Genomic DNA, 20180 nt, shown 5'->3' on the forward strand with positions numbered 1-20180 from the left:
ACTGCAATATTAGACTGTTGTATTCAGTTTTGACCTCCATAAAGGAAGATATGCATGACAAACTGCTGGAGCAAATTTGGTGGAGAACCATGAGAGTGGTTAGGGATTGGTGCACTTATCTTGTGCTGAAGAGACAGTTTCCAGAAGATCTCATAGCATCTCCATAGTACTGACACAGAGTTTTTAAAGAAGATGGACCAAGGTCCTCTACAGGAGTATGAGGACAAGAGACAAAGGGCAGAACTTCAAACTAGGTGTTCAGACTGGATTTGGGGAGAAACCTCTTTACCCTAAAAGCAGTCAAGCAGAGGAGCAGGTTAAGTGAAGTTCCATTAACCTGTTCTACCTTTCTTTTCAACATAGCCTGTCCTCTTGAAATGTGTTTCTTTTGTATTGATCTAACAGTTCTGCCCCTCTTAAGAGTCAGAGGCCCAAGATTTGGAAAGCTGAAACTCATGTGAACTAATCTTTCCTACAATCTAGAAAACTACCTTATAATCATATCTGAATCTGATTGTTTCAAAAGCCTGAGAAAGTAATCAATTAATCTTTTTATAAAAGGTGAAAATGAATTCAATTCTTATTAATAATTATTCAATTAATAATATAATATATCATATATATTATAATTAATATATATTATATTATGTACTTTACATGTTATATATAATATTATATTGTTTATATATTTTATGAATTGTTATATATATTATAAATAATACATAGCAATAAATAAATTATTAATTATATAATTAATTGTTATAATTATTAACAAATAATTACATACACTACGGAATCACTTACTGGGGCAGGTGTTACAGGGTTTATTTGATAGAAGACTGTAGAATGGTAGTTTTTATAGTTGAGATGTAAATGAAGTGAAATTTTGGCTATTTTTTAACAACTGACTCTCCGGATAGAAATTTATAAGCTACAACACAGGGACAAGAACTAAACTTTTTGTGCTTTAGCTTCCCATGTTATCTCTAAGCAACATGTATAACCATGCAACCTAAACAACCAAACAACTTAAAACATGCAATGGTTGTCTTCAGCCAAGTTTGCTAAAATATCTACTGCCAGCAGCCACGGAGTATGGCAGCAGTTGAAGGCAAACCATCCACATTTCACCTGTGTGGAGCTGTCATATTCACAGTTGTGATAACTCATTAGAAGTGGGTTTTTTTTCTCATGCAGAGTTGTGGCTTGACAGGCTGGTAACTGAAAGATGAAGCAAACAGGATAAAACTACCACTTCTTAGGTATACCTTCATATCTTTTTAATGAAGAAGTGCCTCAGATGAAAACAAACAAAATTCTTTGAGCATCTGTTGTCTTTGTTTTGACAAGATTAGTAAGACAAGATTAGGAAAAAAATTTAAAGCCTCTGAAAAGAAAATATACTTCTTTTTTCCTGATAAACCTTTTGTGTCACTTTGGATTCTATAACCACATTAAACTCAAGTTATGCAACTCCAGGGCAGGCATTTTGGAAAACTGTCATTTTTACAAGTTTTTTGTCTTGGTGGAGGTGTATTCAGTAAATGGAGCAAGCTTTGCACCTTGGACCTTCTGAACCTTTTGTAACTTCCTTGTACTCTTTATATCTAGGGAGAAAACATAATGTGACAGATAGAAAGCCTTTGATGTAACTGAGAAATGAAAGTTCTGGTACATCATCCCAAATCTATGTACAAGATTAAATAAGTTTGATGTGGTGTCAATATCACATAATGATTTTATCCTTTAAGGAATGCAGTTAATCACACCAGAGCTTTCTTGACACAGAGTATGATGAAATTCAGTTACTAAATTCTTTCATGAAGCAATTAATTTGTAAGCAAGCTTCAAAAAAACTGTCAGGTCCAGGTGGGATCTAGAGAGGATTTAATAGGACTGTACAAATAGGGAAGTAGTGGGTGAAAAGCAGATGGAGCTGTGCTATTTTTTACTGGACTGTCCTGGCCTTCCTATTTCCTGGTTTCTCAGAGAGCTACAAACAATTTCATCCATCCACTCACAGGATGGGAGTCAGAGTCATTAACTTCCCAAATGCCAGATAATCTTGTTAAATTTCTATTTCTACAAAGTGTGTTCTTTACATGTTGGTGAAGTGTGAAAGTGTGTAATCCAATGGTACCTATCCCATAGAGCCATAAGCAAAAGCCTTTCTAGATTACTGGAATCTTCTTTATTGTTGACTTCTGTTTTCTGGATTTCCTTCATTACCACAAGGAATTGGAAGAGAGGAATGACATAAACCGTATGTGGAGGCTGAAAAGGAAAGTTTAAAATAAATTATGACTTCTAAGAAGCAAGAATTTAAAACACAGGAGTTACTTTGAGTGTGCCCTCCTGTTGGCAACCAGAAGGGAAGAAGAGCTACAGGGGAATTGGTTTCATTTGGTTTAAACCAGCACATCAATATTTGGAAAATGAGGGATAATGCTGTTCTGGCTCATGAAAGGAAGTGGCTTATGAAGTATCACCTTCTTAGGCAAGAGAGGTTTCACATGTGCAGTTTTTTTCACCTCTCCAAGTTGGTGATACCTGAATCAAAAGTAAATCCTAATGTTCATTTAAATAGGGTATCTTTATTTTTTTCCCAAAATCTCACAGCTGAAGAGACAGCAAAACTGTTAGATCATGTTGGTGCACTCCATGTCTTGCAATGGAAAACAAAAGAGAAATTCAATTTGTTATGCCCACAGTAAAAAAAAAAAAAAAAGGTATGTACCTAGCATGTACTTGTGGTGGGGTTTTTTTCTTTTCTGTTTTTTTTGCTTCATAATAGCTCTATAGCTACTTCCTAAAAAAAAATAAAAATCTTTAAAACAACTGTTCTAATCACACTAGAAATAAATCAAGTGCTGACTTGTTAGTTAAAAGCATAAGCTGCCCCTGAGTCAGAGAAGCAAAAGCCCTGCTGTGGAAAGCCAAGAGAAAATTCTGGGTCGGGTCCAAGTTATGCAGTAAGATATGGTATGTCTTTCAACTTTTTAATTGTTTCTTTGCTTAGCCAGATTAATAGACTATACTTTTTCAGATAAAGGTTATAATTAGGAACACATTAGCCTTCATAATCTAAGCAAAATTACATATTGATGTTTATATATCAAATATATGCACACTTTTCACATAGGTACAGAGACATAAAAGAGAAGAAAATCCTTCAGTTCAAATACATCCATCTATTGTGGGAAAAAAAGCCTTCCGGGAATCCCATCAAGTAATACACCTTTATTTCACCAAAATCATTATAGTCAACATTAGTATGTGTTTAATAAAAAAGTAGATACATTTATCACAAGCAGACATAACCATGGATTTCATATTTTCTTTTAGCATTTACACTTCTTACTATCCCAGGAGTTTCTCTAGTTCTGCTAACAAAACTGAGACTTAGTAAACAATAAGCCATATCAGAGCCGAAAATAAAGAAAACTATAACAACATAGCAAAGGCAAGGGGCTGAAAATTTAGGCCCAGCCAGCTGGCAAATATGATGATATGACAGGCAAGTTATTTTCAAATATGCCAATTTTAAAATTTAATAGCTTATTTCCAGCTCTTAAGTTTTAGAACAAATAGCTTCCTGACAAAGTACATAAGGGATTTGGTCAGAGTTAATCACTTCTCTTTGAGAAAAACGCCAACCAATCAACCAAAAAACCAGGTAGGGTTTGATTTATTTATTTATTGTAAAGGATTGCTAGTTTAACTTCTTTGGTCATTCATTGGTTTTGTCTCTGGACCTAGGGAACATGAAAGCAATTCTTATTAACAGAGTAGCTTAATTAATGCATTCTGAGATGCAAAATATGCAGAAACAGACACATATGGAATAACAGATCATAGTTAAGGTTTACTAAGAATTGTGCACTCTGAAAAGAAAATGTCCAGGTCTTGTTAAAACCACATTGTAATTTTTGATTCTACACTCTAGTGATGTATCAGAAACCCAGTATATAAACCACCATTTCTTAATATATGTGTATATGTTAAATATGTAACATTATTTATTTTTATGCCTGACAGAACCTGTTGGCCTACAGGATAGATCTACTCCTTCACCAGCAATACGAAATACCACGTGTGCCAGACTCAAGAGTGATGTGCTCATGCATGAGATTCTCCTCTGGCTGTGTCACTGGTGCCCACATGGATGATGGGAGGTCATGGTCTGAGGGCTTGACAAAAGCACCCCAGATCAAAGGCCCAGGGGTTTCGCAAACAAAAAACTTTCTGAGACAGAGAGATCAGCAAAAGTAAAGTCTCCAGCCACCATGACTTGCTCTGTCCTTGTGCGGACTCCGATGTCTTTCCTGACCAAGGTGGTTTCTGTTTATCTGTTTTCAAAGTATAGCACCTGAGTACCTTCAGTTCATACCTACATAACCAAAAGGAGTCATTCTCCTATTGCCTGGAGTCACAAGCTCCCAACATTTCCACCTTGGGAGTCTCAACCTTCCCACCTTATTAATCCAAGCCTACAACAGAGTCCTGCATAGCCTTTTAACTGTCCTACCTCTTGAGCAGCTGTTGCAGATAAATTCCTAAAATAAGACATCACTGTGGAGTTACAGGGGTTTGTTGATGATTAACTCATTATGAAATTATAATTAAACAATTATTGAATGATAATTAAATAGTAATGTAATTTAAAAACTACAGTCCACTGCTGTACAGGAGAGCTCAATGGCCTCAAGGTGGGGCTACAGATGTCTATAGTGTAATGTGGTTGATTTGTAGTTAACCTGCCTTGGTGCAGTACAACCACAGCAGTTTTAGTTTTGGCTAGTCCTGCTCAGGATGGTTCTGTTAGGTCCTGATAAGTTGTGGCCTAGGAACCTTGGTTCCTGAGAAGTCAATGGCCTGGCACAGTGTTCTGGGTGTGTACAGCACGGCTGACTGGCAGTGATGCCTGAACCAAACTGCTGTTCGCTCAGCCAGGGTCCTGCACCCATCACTGCTGCAGAGGGCTCCAGCACTTACCTCTGCACAGGCACCTCCTTGAAGGGATCCTGTTGCCTTCCTGTTCATCCTCCCTGTTGCTATGTGGTGCGCTGCCTTGTCCCATAGCTTCTGCACCTGTAAGCTCTGTACCTGAGTCCTGCACCTCAGCCAGACCTCAACCTCCACAGTATCACCCTAGGAAGAGGTACCTGGCCCTCCATGTAGCCCTACACCTCCAGGGCTCCCCATATTTTCTTGGAGCAGCATCTGGGCTGGTGCTAAGGGACATTCTATGGTGCTGGCCCCAGCACAGTCTTCAGCAGTTGTTTTGTGCATCTGCTGTAATGGGAATGCTGTGCTAAAGCCAGCTGCCCCTCACCAGCAGATCACTGCTCTCCTCTGGTACAGCTGAACAGAAGTAAACCCCCCCTGACCAGGAAAGTGCTGACTTGGAGCTTCTGCATTCCAGAATAAGGAAAACAGAAGGAGAGGCAGCAGTGAATCTCCATCTGTGAAAAACAAAAACTGGTCAGTTATGTGATAAATCCCCATTTACTACCCCTGGTTGCCACCACATTTCCTTCGTCTGTTCTATTACAGCTTGTAACTAAAATGGATTCTGTTGAGTGCAGTGCATGTTTGATTAAAGGAAAGATAATTCATGTGAATGGTGCTGAAAGCACTGGTTTTGTAGATGTTTACTTCATTGAAAAATGTTGAATAGCAGAGGACGCTGAAGCTCAGAACAGGGGTGACCTTAAATTTAGATCCAAGTTTGGTATTAAAGCAGCATTCCTACACATTCTCCCAGCAGCACTCTTGACTTATTTTATCACCTTGTCACACAGATGAAACTTTACAATATGTAACTCAGTTCAAGATTTCAGAAAGAAGTTGAGTTTTCCAACCCCTGCTGCAAGTAAAACAATTAAAAACTTGCTTGTGTGCTCTGTACATAACCAAACGGGACCAGCAGGCAGACACTGATAGAAGTTTTAAAGGCGTGCAGGGCAGCCGATCACTTAGGCAACATTGTGACATTTCAGGGGGTCAGCCAGGGAAGGAAATGTGACCCTTATTATTGCACAAAGAATGTTCTTAAATTCCCCATGAGCCAAAAGAAATGAGCATCCAGCTTAAAAATGGGCCTACCACTATGTTAACAGCAATCCTGCACCTATGCATTACAATATGGAAACAGGCACCAACACCTCCAGCACCTGTGATGGGTCTGGAGAGAAGCTGAAAGCTATCCAAATCCAGGGACCCACCTACAGGCTAGTCACAGGACAGAATAGTCATGTATCATGCAGATTCCCACCACAGACTACTGACACCATGGAATTCTAAGCACTGGAGTGTTGAAGTGCAATAGGAATGAAAAAGGTGAGTGAGAATTTATAGAAGGAAAATGGCACTTGTTTCTTCCTCCATCATAGCCCAATCTTTGTTGCACACAGCTTATATTTATATGGTTATCAGAAGGCACAGTGTTTAATTCCAGTTGGTTAGGACCTCAATTCGCTGGTTGGTAATGAGTGTACATGTCAGTCAAAACTTTTCTCTCTAACAGTGTTTACAGGCTTTTTCTACTGATTCCCATGGAACAGATCCTTTATTACTACAGGTGCACTTGTTTTTCTCCCCAAGAACAGTTTGTTATGTTGACGAACTTTTCATTCTCAAGATGTCTTTCATGGGAACTTATCAGGCTAGTTGCTAGCTAGTAACAAGTAACAAGGCCTGAACCATGATTTTACAGGGCCTTTCTTTTGTAAGGTTTTACATTTATGTGGCAAGATTTCACTGATGGAAATGAAGAACTGAGGGCCTGGTAACACTCAAGTTAACATTTCATAGGGGATTCCACTGGGTAGCTTTCCCTTGGCACAATCACAGCTTTTCATTAAGGTCTCTGGTAAATGAGGCAGTCTGTTCACTGAAGAGAGATTAACAATAGAGGTACTATTTGCACACAGAGAAGTAGTAGATGATTTCCCACTCTCCTGGCATCTAGATTTTGTGTGTAGAAATGGGGTAAAAAAGCTCACCAACCTCTGTCTTTTTTGCTGTTATCCCTTTATTCTGTGTTTGTGTGCAAAGAATTGAACTACTTGCAAACAGGCAAAAAAGACAGCTTTCATGAGTTGTAATTTAGCTCTGTGCTCTCTGTTTGGCTAGTAGTCAGGGTATATCTGTCATGATGAATTGCTCTCAGCCCTCAGAGGCAGGAAAATACGTCAGGGAAACATCCATCCTGACTGTGCCATATCATAGGTGACCTGATGATCTGTTCAGGAAGCCTTTGAAACAACTAAGTGGAATAGTCTTAAACTGCAAGTGCTGATTTTATTCAGCATGTTAATTTGTTGTGGGAAAACTGAGGAATCCAAAAGCAAAGTACTACTATAAACATCTTGGGAAAAATACGCAGTATCCAATTTTTCACTGAAAAGTAGTTTAGAACAGTCACTCGTGTTCAGTAAGTAACAATAAGTAAAATTACAAATAAGTAAAAATAAGTAAAATTAGTAAAATACAGAAAAACAGTCTACCATTAGAGCACAGCAATGGTATTCCTACTGCTCTTTTGTGCATCTTTAATTCTCTTTGAGAAAAATGTGTATGTATAGGCAGCATAAAATGTGTACCTCTTTTCAAAAAGTGTGTTTTCCATTGCTTTCTATAATGTGTCAGTTGTTTTTAACATAGTTCTAGATGTCACAGCAACTACAAGCAATTACTAGGCAGTACAGGGAATGAAAGAGTAGTGCTACAGTGAATGTCCAAGGCTGCTATGTCACCAAAGGCATGCAGCAAGCATGTAGTAGGAAACAGCTGTCTCTTACATAAGGGTTAGTAACTGCATGTGCAAGTTCTTTAGGCAGGTACAGCAACAAAGTGAAAACAGCTATCTTAGACTAGCCACATGCTAGATGGTAAATTTCTTGAGCTCCAGAGTTTGTTTCTCCTACCAACTTTCTGGATTAGTTTACTCTCCACTTCATCCTGTTGTATCAGATGAGTAACATGTTCTGTCAGAGTCCTGAGCTCAGTTAGGGAGTGTTGGTGCAACTGCTACACGAATATGAACAACATAAGTTCAGGCTTACTGTGTGCAAGGGTGTTGTACATTGCCTATACATCAAAAGTTTAAATTTTGAATATGGGTCATTTTCAGATGAGCATTCACAGGTATCTAGTCTGGGTTAAAGTCCTCTACACCATTCTGGCTATGCAGGGAAACACACTAGTCGTCAGTAAAGGCTTCTGTATTTGCTGCAAGTTATATCATTACTCTCGAAAGGGACAAGAACAATCCTTCCACTTCTACGGTGAAAACAGTTTTTCTTTCTCATTCTCCATACAATAACTATAAACTGATCACAGATTACCTACTTTGGGAGAAATTCTCCAAAAGCATTACGCAGTCTGGTGCTGAAGGCACAGTGCTGACAGTGAAGTTTCACTTGTCTCAGACAATTTATTCTTTCATTTTGGGTACACAGTCCCATCCTCAAGTCCCTTTTCTTCAGTACCTGTGGCACAGTCTAACAAAAGCTTTTATTCTGCAAGAAAGCAGTACTATTCCATGACAGTACACTTGTGTGAGTTTCTACTCGGGATTAAGTAGAGGATCTGAACTCCCAAGTCAATGCCCTCTCACCGGTAGGAGTGACAGCGAGCCTCCGCTAAACCCCGTTTAACCAGTAGATGGCAGAACTCGAATCTTTGTTTTCTGCTGAAACCGAAGTTTAATAAATGTTACTGCAATTTTCTGAAGACTCATTTAAAGAAAGACAATTAATCAAACTAGTGCTGAAACCACAAGCAAGTTATTAAAATATGCCGACCACAGAATTCCCTTCAGAGGATGCACAATCATCTAATTAAAGAGGGACAATGCAGTATGCCCTCACTTAGAAGTCTTCTGTGAGCTTCTCAGACTCTGTTTTAGACTAGTATTTCTGTTGCACACTGACAATTTGAACAGCTTGAAACAGTCATGACTAGCACTGAAATCTTAGCATGAACTCCTTCATGAGCCACCAAACGTATTTTCCTGTACTCAGGACAAGCTGTAGACCATAACCTGCAAGCTACCATCTCACCAGTTCTTTAGTTCATTCACAGATGGCTTCCTGGAGTCAGGAACACTTTTACTGGGTGGTGAACTCATTTGAATATATAAATTCATTTGTTCTGTAGAACATAGTACGTTAAATGATGTACCCTTAGGTGCTGCTTATGGGGACAGCACTCCAGAGCAAATCTCATCAGGCCTTTTCATTATCCTACAGAGAGCATGCAGGCAGACACTTCTTTTTGATGACAGCTCCAAAGCTCTGGGTCATCTAGGCTGACAGCTCAAATTTATTGCCTCCCTGTCAGACCTATCCTAGCCCAGTTTGAGACTGATTGCAGCAATCCTGTGATTGCAGCAATCCTGTTATTGCTGCAACTTCAATGATCAGCTGAGCCTGCATGGAAGATTGCTACAACACTGAAGTCTGCTGCTGTATGTTAGGGCTTTATTTGCTATAATAAGCTGAAAGCTATCTCTTGGGAATTCAAAGCTTTTGTAACTTCTTGATAGGATCAGAAAGAGTGAAATATGTTGACAGACACAATAGTGAAGTCAGATAGGAATTGAACAAATATGATGTGCTCCCTGGACTTCCAGGACATTGGTGAATAAACTCAAAGAACACTCCAGAAGGAATCTGATGTTAGACTAAGCTTCTTGGACATGGATTTCATTAAGACAGAACGGACAAAGGACTGACATATAGTTCCCCATCTGTTGTTTAATAATTTAATGAAAAACCCTAAAAGCACTCAAGGATGCATGTGACTGCAACATGAAAGGCACTGTTATTCCTATTTGTGTCCATCTTCACTGCAAAAACAGAAAATATTTTTTTTTAAATCCTGATTTAGCACAATGCATGATTGTCCAAGAAAACTGTTGGATATCCTTGCAGTCTGATCCTAAACCTGAGAAGCCATTTCAGTAAACATCTTCCTTACAAACAGTGGGTCTAGCATAGTTCCCATCTTCCGACAGTCTTGGAAGAAAGGTAAACCCACACATTTTTGGTCATGTGCTAAATAAGACACATTGTTGTAAACTCAGCCACAGTGAGAAGAATACTCAAATGCTCAAATGGAAATGGTGGAAACACCAGCAATAACATTCAGACAGCATTGCCATAAACCATTGAATGAACAGCCTGTCTTCCAATCCCGTGATAGTCTCTGTGTCCTTACAAAGAACCAGTAGAGGCTGAAGCATTTCTGCCACTCTTTTTGGGATACAGAATCTTCCCTTCTACTGTCAACCTCAATGGCCTTCACTCCCTACAGAACAGAAAGTACAAACCTTGCAGATATTCACTGGGAAAAATCAGACCTGATGTATGGATTTCCCATTTCTGTTGCTGACCTGTTATTTTCACTAGTGTTTGCTTTTTGTCAAGAGATTTTAGGTCAATCAGATTTTGCAGCAATTGCTTTGGTAACTAGGTATAGAGGGTTTTATTCATGATTCAAAACTTAGTGATATACATGGGCCTTGCAAGTCTGTTCTGTTAGAAACAACAACAATAAAAGCAAAATTTTAAAATTTTCTTTTTAAAGGAAGTGACCCAAAGAAGCATTACAGGACTTAATCCCACAAAGAGGAACATGTTTGAAATGCTTTTATTACTATTAATTAAACATATACTAAAATAAAAACTTCTATCAAATAATGAAATATTAAAAACTCTAAGAGGTTTTAGAATTTTTCTGGCTTTTCAGACTGTCAGAGTCATCTACTGTTCTGTGGTGTCATGTAGAAACATGGGCTTCCACCTTCAAGAGCCAAGAGCCAAACTACAAACTTAACTGTGTTCTGCCAAACTCAAAACTCTCTGGCCAAAGGTTTGAAAACAGTATTATGTATTAATGTCCATTTCCATGTTAACCATTCTGTAAAACAAATAATATATTCTAAAAACCAATACAATTCTAAAAGAAGAACTTAGTGCAAGTGAATTACTCCATGTGGTATATATGCTGAACAGAAAACAGGCCAACCTGGAAGAGATTTTGAGCAATAACTCAGAAGTACTGTATGTTGTAGATTACAGGCTATTTAGAGGTGTCACTGCAGAGAATAGTAGGTCCTGAGAAGTCTTAACTGTTCTGGTGAAATCAGTTAAATGAAATCAGCAGGTATGCCAAAGCCAGAATTTCCATATTTAGTTAAAAAAATAAACCAAAAACCTACTCAATGTATTTTGTTTGCTAGATCTTGGGGTCCTTCCCACTGATTTCTTCTGATCTGATAGTTCCAGCTGGACAGTGTACGTAGGCAGGAGGATCTGTCAGCACAGGTCCACGTGCAGGAATCCAACCCACAAATATCCAGGTGAGACATCAGGGGCATTTTCTTTACAAGTAGAGCTAAGCACTTCCATTTTCACTCACCTGAGACTTGCAAAGCTAGCAAGTAACTCAGTTTGCTCTTAGCCTAAGCTTTCTTCAGGTAAAAACAAAACATCACTGATCTTGTTTCACGCCAACTACCAGTGGTTAGCATGTCTCCTAGCCACTGCTCTCCAGGACCTCACCAAGACTTTCAAAATATTTGCATTCCTTACATGCAACTTCTCCTTACTATGTATACAATTATTTTCCTTGAATCAGATACTTTTTAGTTTACCTAATTGTTAAACAAAATTTCCTGTCTGACCATCCAGGAATCGCTCTGGCAGGCACACTCAGACCACGTGAGCTGGAACGGAGGTCACTTCACAGTGGGTGGCTCCAGTGAGCTGAGTGGTGCCCTGTTTGACTCCCTACACACCCCACTCTCACCCAGTCAGACTAGGTTTCCTTATGGGCTGGACCCCAGGTTTCCCAAGACAAAGTCTCAGAATACTGAATTCTTACAATGGTTTAATCATTTGGTGACAAAATAACAGCTGAAGCTGGTGTGTCCAAGGAGGGACCCTGAGCAAAGCAAACCCTGGGCTTTTGTACCCTCATTATCTAAGCGTGTGAAAGTCTGGGGTCTTCCAGCTGAGTCACTGGCTCCTGTTGTGTTTCTCAGTGTCTGCTCACCTGGCTGGGCCACAGGGTCCTGCACCCTTCGCTGGGTCAATGCCAGTTCCTAGCCTGTTCTTGCTCCTGCTATCCAGGGATCAACGTGCAGCTCCCACTGCAGCTGCACCCCGACTACTTGCACTGAATGAATTCCTCAACATTATTCAGCCTCAAACCGTATATTGGACACTGATAAACTCTCCCTGGCACTCAGCTATGGGGGTGATGTAAATTATGTCCTTGAGGATGTCCTCTACTCTGATACTGCTCCTTAATATTGACGTCATGATATTGATCTTGACCAGCCTGTAAGTAACAGCCTGTTTCTGCCAACAGCCAGGCCAATCAGCTCTCCTTCTGCCAAGAGAAACAACAGGAGATTTTGCACTGCTATTGCATTGCCACGAGGATGAGGATGACACCTGTGTGACAGGTGGTGTCCCGAGCAACACCTGTTCGCTTCCAGGCCCAGGTTTCACTGACAGCACCTCTGGACTCCTCTGAAGCCTGGCCGAGCGCTCGGGCTGTGAGCACATGGAGCACTTACGGCCGCCACAAGGCACATCACTGCCCACACCCCGCTGATCATGTCACAGTGCCAGCAGCATACCTGCCCTTGACCTCGGTACCACCCCTCCTACCCACCCTCCATACTCATAGCACTCCCTCTCCTCCTCCTACATCCAGGGAAAGGGGCTGGCCGACGAAAGCAGCAGCTCTCTGCAGGGTCAGGGCTGTGGGTGGGAAGGGGAAGCCCACCCGCATCGCGCCCCCGCCGCCCAGCTGGCCATCCCTAGCTCGTCCTCCCTCCCTTCCTCCCTTCCCGCCTCCCTCTCGGGCGCTGGCGGCCATCCCGCCGCCGCTCCGGCCTTGGGGCGCGGGGCGGAGCCCGCCCGCCACCGCCCCTTCCCTCTCCCTGCGCCCGGCGGCCCCTGACGGCGAGCGGCGGCGGTCGTCTGTGCTCCTCGCTTCCCGGTGAGTGCGGGCCCCGCCGCCCCGCTTCTCTCCCGCCCGGCACCGGCGGCTCGGGTGCCTGGGAGCCGCTTCCCCGGCCGCGGCGTGCCCGTTCCCGGCGGCGGCGGGGAAGGTGGCGGGGTGGACCCTCGAGGCAGAGCTGGGACGGGCGCGGGCCCGGGCGGAGGGCGGGGACCGCGGCTAGCAGGGCCCGGCGGCGGGTCGGGGGATCCTGCCGTCTCCCGGCCCCGGCTTCTGCGGTGAGGGCTGGAAAGGCTCACTGGATGCTGCGGAGGGAAGGCGGCTGTGGCGGAGCAGCCCCTGCGAGGCACCATCTCGTAGCAGCCGCGGCAGCAGCAGCGGCGGGCTGTGCGGCCCCCGCCGCGGCTCCGGGCCCCGGCTGGCGAAATCGCGTCTCTCCAACACCTGGCTTGGGGCCGGCTTACAGCGGGCACAGGGGCGGCTTTTGCAAAGCGGAGAAACAGGAATAGATTTAGCTCGAGAAGAGCAGACGTGGAAGAGGAGTTGAGCTGCCCTGTCCTTATGCAGAGGAAGCTTTAACATTGATTTTCCTCCTGGAACTACTCGAGCCTTGTCTCTAGGTATTTCAGTAGTATCTAAATAGTGGAGGATAGTGTAAATTATACATATCAAGCACACAGCAACTTCTCTGTGTTGCAAAACACCTCGGTAGATCTGCAACATAAGTGGGGAAGGGATGGAAGAAAATAACTGGAAGGTGATGCCTAGAAAGTATCAGGTTTTAATAATTTTGGGTGACAAAATAATCTTTTTCATGTTCGTGGCACAGACAGGTGCAGGTGCAGATGTTCTGTAACAGTCCTGGAGGTTGTAGAGCAGATGCAGGTATTTGCCTTCTAATCTAACTTTGAACGGTGGCTGTGGAGATGCCCATTTTCAGTAACTGGATCAGGTATATGTTTGGATTGGTCCCTGTTTATGTTCAGGATATTTCCATGTTTCAAAACATCACCACAGTACCCATTTATTTTTTTAACTGGAGGTTGTACTTTGGTATTTAGTTTCCACCTCTAAAGCTAGTGAAGGCCGGGGGAGGGGGGATAAAGGGGAAGATGGAGAAGTCTGGATTTTAGTGTTTTTTAGTATCAGCAGGAAACTTGGTTTAAAACAGAGGATTCTCTCTCCAAACAGTTGGAATTGAATTAATATCTCTGAGCACTCAGCGCTGTTGCTATTGTTCAGACTGGCTTTATCAATCCACAAAACCGAAGTAAAGGAAGACCACCCTAGAGAAATATTAACACTGGAATGTTTATTTAGTAATGCTTTGCTTAAAAGCAATTGTATTTCATCAGAATGTCCTAATAAACTTCTGGGGATTGTTACTGCTTCAAAGAATGTAAGAGGAGTGTAATGGGCATTGAGTAGGAAGTGCAGCTGAGTCCTGTGCCTTCCAGGATCTGTGGTGTGTCTGAAGAGTATCAATACTTTACCCATCTCAGACTTTATAAGATAGAGGAAATTCCTGGAGAAGCTTTTCATGTAAAAAGAAGTCTGGTCACTTACCAGAGCTTTACATGCACACTACTGCTGTATTGAAAAGACTGTAGGGCTTTCAAACTGCAGGGTTTTGTTGTATCTTATTTGTAATTTAGCACCTTTCTTTCTGTCTGGTTGTCTTTGGCCAGAGGATGTTACACTCCAACTTTGATATTATTTGGTGAAGTTTTTAGAGTAATGGTGGAAGAGTTAAAACAATAAATGCAGAAAATTAGAGAAGAAATAACATTTGAATAGTAAGAAATGGAACAAATCTCTTTTGCAACGGATAGACTCTCACTGTAGGATTGTAAAGGAGAGTAAGAGCTTGAAATTTGCTCCCTCATTGGAGCAACAATCCATTTAATCTAAGTGGAAAGATGTGAATTGAAGAGTGGTCCCTTTGTGTCTTGAAATATAGAGAAGGTAGGGAGGAGTTTTAAGAGTGTGAAAAGGAGATAATTTTCTTTGCAGGGTTTTTTCCTTCACTGCTGCCTTATGGATTGGTTAATTCAGAAGATTTTCTCTGGGTATTTGGCACCTCCTTGAAAGAACTGGGACGTCCTAGAGCTGTAGGGTCAGGACTTCATATGCTTGTGAAAGAGGGTGTTAATTTTGGTTGTTTGGGGGTTTATTTGCCTACCCTTTCTGTGTGAAAACTGTTATGGAAAAGTTGATTTAAAAACTATTTAGTGGAACTTAATTTTCCTTCTCAGAGAGCTTGGCCTGTAAACTCTGCTAACAGTTAGTTTGAATTAATGAAATTATATAAGACACACACTTGTTCTCCTTACAGACTGAAGCTGTGGGCGTTTGAAAACTGGATTCATGTACGCAAGTAGTTGAATAGTGGCTGAGATTGCAGGTAGCAGGTTTTGGTGTGAGAAAATTATCTTTATTTCCAGACCACTAATTCAGGATTTGTCTTGAAATGGTGTGAAAAGTTAGGCTCCCAAAATGTCAGATTATTTAATAACAGAAGTAGTCCTCTCATTAGTTCTTCATCCTGAAAGGAATCCTTCTGCCTACATATCTTCAGTAGTTCTGAAACAGTTCAGATTTCAAGTTACAGAAAATAAGTTTTCAAGGTGCAGAGAGAGCAGTTTCTAGAGCTAGTATAATAGTAATGGCATGAGTACAGAGCTGATTCACAATACTCTCATTTTGTTTGCCTTTCCCATGCACCTCTGCTTCGTTTCTTCACCCTTCACAGGAGTCTTTTGAAACTAACAGACCAATACAGAGTTGTCTTTTAATCCTGCCTTTTGAAGTTGAACCAAAATTTCAGACCAAATCTTTGTACACGTGCTCTGTATTCCACACTTCTTGCAGCATTTCCATGTTGGTTTTGTATTTTATCTAACTAATATTGAAAGCTAGGTCTTTGTTAAAACTGGTCTAAGCTGCATATTTGTTAATGAACAGTCTAAGAGTACTAGCATAAGGTTAAAAAGCAGCAAGTTTCTTTAGAGGTAGGAAGTAGGTTAAAGTTCAGAGCTGCTCTTTCAGAGTTGGGAAAAAAATTTCAACACTTAATTTTTTGGTGTTTGGTAGTCTCCAGATAAGTTTCCTTTTATTCTTGGGTGTAACACTGCTCATTTTCCTGTAGCAAAAAAAAAGAAAATTAGTCTCTACTTTTATGTGGGACACTCAGTGGTGAGTGGGCTGACAAAGCATTCCCTTAACACTTGCACCTGCTTAATTATTATCTGGATCTTGTTAAGACTAGATTGCGTTTCAGAGGCTGTCTGAGAGCACACTACATACGTGTATGTGCCTGGGTTACCAAAGGCTGCTGAGATCTATACAAGAGAAGTGCTTTGACTGTCCCTCTAAGCTGTAAGTGCACAAGAACTGTGTTGAAGTGAGGGAGGAGGTAGCATTTGGCTTTCTGGAGGGATGATTTGAAAGTGTTTAATATCTACATTTTGGAACTGGGCATGCATCTAAACTTCCAGCTCACTTGGAGCTGGGGTTGCTTTAAGACCTCAACGTTTGATTTCACAAACTTGATCTCTGACCTAAACTTTAAGTTCCAATATGTGTGATACAGCATTACCAACAAAGTGAAAAGGTCAGAACACTTATGACAGATTATGAAATGCACAGATTATGGGAATATGCAATTAGCTACCTGTTCAGTGTTTTGGAAGTTTAACATTTTATGGATCTGAATAAATAAGTATTTTAGCATTGCAGCCAAAAGTTTCAAGCAGCAGGAGAAATCAGGAACATCTGCAATTCAAAGCTCTGTTTGTTCCAGTACAGTGTTCCTCTTGAGCGTTAAAGTTGAAAAGGGTTCCCTGAAACTTTGCTTAGAGATTGTTTAAGAAACCCTTCTTTTTATATTACTGCATTTTTCCCAGTGTGGAATGTCGTTTATACCGGTGGAATAGTTGCCCAGTCATCGAATTGTTAGTGGACTTCTCTTTAAGGATCTATGTGTAGTGATTGACTTTTCTATGTAACAAAGAAACACAAAGATTGTTTCTCCTGTCTCTAACCACTGAAATCCCCTCACTGCCTGTTAGCAGCAATGCAACAGTGTATATTTGTTACATAGTGGCCTTATCTGCCACAGGTAGAGTAAGTGTTAAATAATAAGACCTTCTCTAAATCAAAACAAGAAACTTGTTTGTTGCAACAGTAATTGCACTCATCTGTTCTTTGTACATTCAAAAGTAATTATAGCATTTTTTATTTTTATAAAACAAGAATCTGCTTGTTCTGGTGTTGAAGTCTATCCAAATGCTGGGGGCGTGTGTGGGCTTGAGGGTTTTTTTTTGCTTATGGTTTGTTTGGGTTTTTGCCATTTTTTGGTGGGAAGGTGGGGTCTTTTGTTTTTGTGTTGTCACATGTCTGGTTATCTCTATATGTCTGTCAATTTACCCAGTGTAACAAAAACATTTTTCTTAGGCAACTAAATATTTAAACTAAAAAAAATTTCCTGCCACACAAATGTATTTATTTGGATTTTCTTTCTAAACTGACTGGAATTATGGATAGAGTTACTTATTGAGGTTTTACTGCTGGAAACATCTGACTGATACTGAAGAGGATGCCTTTCCATATCAAAAATGCACAGTTTTGTCAACATGCTTAACATGGATATTCTCACTCCTTGGTTTCTGGGCAAGTTTGTCAAGTACAGAACATGGTGTAGTTCCAATATGATGGAAGTTCCTACATGCTGGACATGCTTAGAGATCTTTATTCATGGTTAAGCCATCTATAACTTAGGTAAACTAGAATTAGTCATCAACTTTTCAAATGGAGGCCCCCTGCTGAGTAGAATGTGAACCCATGAGAAGTGCTATGTAAGTTTTAGAGGCTCAGGGGAATTGAGCAATAGCGTTTAATTTAAAAAGTGCTGTTCAGCTATATGTAACTGCTGGTAATCTCACAAAGTGCATGTTCAGTGTTGTGATGAAGAGCTTATAAATCAGTAGCCTGATGCCCTGATGCAGCTCTGCTTAGATTTTTAAGTTGCTTGCTTTTGCTATTTTGGAGTGCTTGTTGCAAACTTGGCAGAAAAGTACAGATACATACAGTGGCAGTCATTTGAGTGGACAAAACCAAGGGAAATAACTTGTGGGTGTAGGAGTGATAATTGCAACAGAAGGTGGTAAGATCAGATTCAGCATGCATGAAAAATGTTGCATTTTCCAAGCAAGGCCATGGATGTTGCCTGGGTCCTGCCTTACTTATCACCTAGCAAGGACTTTAACCATGGTGGTTCTGCCAGCTCACCTCTTTTTTCCCCAGTTTCCAGTTGGAAGTTTCATCACAGAAACATGAAATTTTTCATGTTTCTTTCCTGCAAGTACCAGCAAGTCCGAGCCTTCGCCTTTTTCTTGATGACTGATAAAATTGTGTCTTTGCTTTGCCAAAGTGTAATCTTTTTTAGCATTTCTAGAGTCTGGTAAAATGTTCAAATGAAACTACTTCTTTGCTGAGTGTGTGCCTCCCAGCAATTACAAGGAATTTATCCATATTTCAGAAAAGAGAGCAATATTACTTGAAATCTCTTCTAGTTAAAATACTATGTGTTTTAGTTTTAGGAAGAGGTGCCTAAAATTAACCTCTTATTATTAAAAATGTAGGCATCCTTTGTTAATTGGAAGGACAGCAATTAAAAAAACAAAGGTGGAGTAGAAAAAGCAATTGTGGAAACATGTTTCTCCAAGTGAGATTAAATATATGTCTGTACTAAAATGTTCAGTAACCATGGCTGTTCTGTTCCTACTTTATGGCCTGAAGCTTAGACAGAAGTTGTCTCATCCAGAGCTTTTTTTCCTTTCTGCAGGTCAAACAATCTGTGTCTTTGGTTTGTCATCAGGTACTTCTGTAATAAATGTGGTTATTACTAATCATGAGTCTTTTGTAAATATTTGTGTTATGTACTACAGAAAGAGCATAGTTTACTGTCAGCATGCATGTAGGAAACTACTCCGTATGCTACAGTTTTCTCTTTTTCTGGATGGTGAGGGATGAGTGGGATGCTCTCATATCCCTAAGAAATTCCAAAACAATACATATTGTTGATTGTATGAATCTGTGTACAGTCAAAGAGTGTAAATGCAGGTCTTATGATGTAAGATTGCTGCTTTTAATCTGACTGGCTGTGTTCAGTTTTACCTTCAATTTTAAAGAGAGAATAGTATGTCATATGGTGATATCTAGAACAGTTTTCTGACTTCTTCTCAGGTATAGTAAGAGGCTAAATATTTTTTTTCCCTCTCTATAATCTTCATGAGATAATTTTTGCAAGTGCAAAATTAATGAATATATTATGATGTCTTTTTCAATTCCATTAATTTCAGTAAAATTTATTTGTTGTTTTTATTCCAAGTTATACAACTGCTTGAAAAGGGTCTGAAGTAGAGTCAAAGAGTCACTGTCAATCAAGAATGTGCTTTAAACTGAACCAAGTCCTTTTCCAATCAATGTTGTTGTGATGTGACTAGTACTGTGTTTGTTAGATACTCAGAAAGGTACAACAGTTGAAGATTTGAAAGCACGCACACAACATATGTTGAAGTCTTCTGTGAATTTTTTTTTTTAAGATGAGATTTTAAGTTAACTACTTAAATCCTTTTTATGGAGATACACATGAGACTTTAACATACTTTGAATGTATCTGAGGTAGTTGATTCATGAATAAGGGAAGAAAAGGAAAGAGAATGGACAAACACCTTTTTCCTTCTGTCCCCTTGGACTTGTGCATGTTTCTTATGTCAGGATCATCAAATCGTGTGTCCTTCAGGACACCACAGAGGTCCCCACAGACAGTAAAGCCAGTAGGCATCTTTGTAATGAACTTTTGGTGCTCGTGGATGTCTGAGGTCTCATGGTAAAGGTTTGCTGGCACACTCAATACATATTAATTGAGAAGTGTTGTACTAAGATTTTGTGTGTTCAAAAGCCTTTTTAGAGTATCACAGTGTAAAACTTATGTTTCTAGAGAAATTTAAACTGTCCTGTGTCTAGGGATACAAGTATCAAGAGACAGCTGTTGTGGCCAAGGGTTCATTCTCTACCCTAAAGAGCAAGATACCGCATTTGCAAAAAGCAGCTTTCTGTTGTTTTGTTTTGTTTTTTTTTTTTTTTTAAATATCTGGAAAGGTACGGCCTTATCCAAAGAAATTCGCCCCTCC

General features: G+C 40.4%; 1 protein-coding gene across 2 annotated transcripts in view; it reads left to right on the forward strand.

Moving 5' to 3' along the window:
• Positions 1-12865: 12865 nt before the first annotated feature.
• ACO1 (aconitase 1) overlaps positions 12866-20180 on the forward strand; it is a 35465-nt gene continuing 28150 nt past the window's right edge. Inside the window, exon 1 of one of the 2 annotated variants that reach the window (XM_058864786.1) lies at positions 12866-13023. The gene's annotated coding sequence lies outside the window, so the exon portion shown is untranslated. Of the gene's footprint in view, positions 13024-13582; positions 13605-20180 lie in introns of those variants that run through there. The other variant, XM_058864788.1, reaches the window with a different exon arrangement.

The sequence above is a fragment of the Poecile atricapillus genome, chromosome Z, assembly GCF_030490865.1.
Source record: "Poecile atricapillus isolate bPoeAtr1 chromosome Z, bPoeAtr1.hap1, whole genome shotgun sequence".
Classification (NCBI taxonomy): Eukaryota; Metazoa; Chordata; class Aves; order Passeriformes; family Paridae; genus Poecile; species Poecile atricapillus.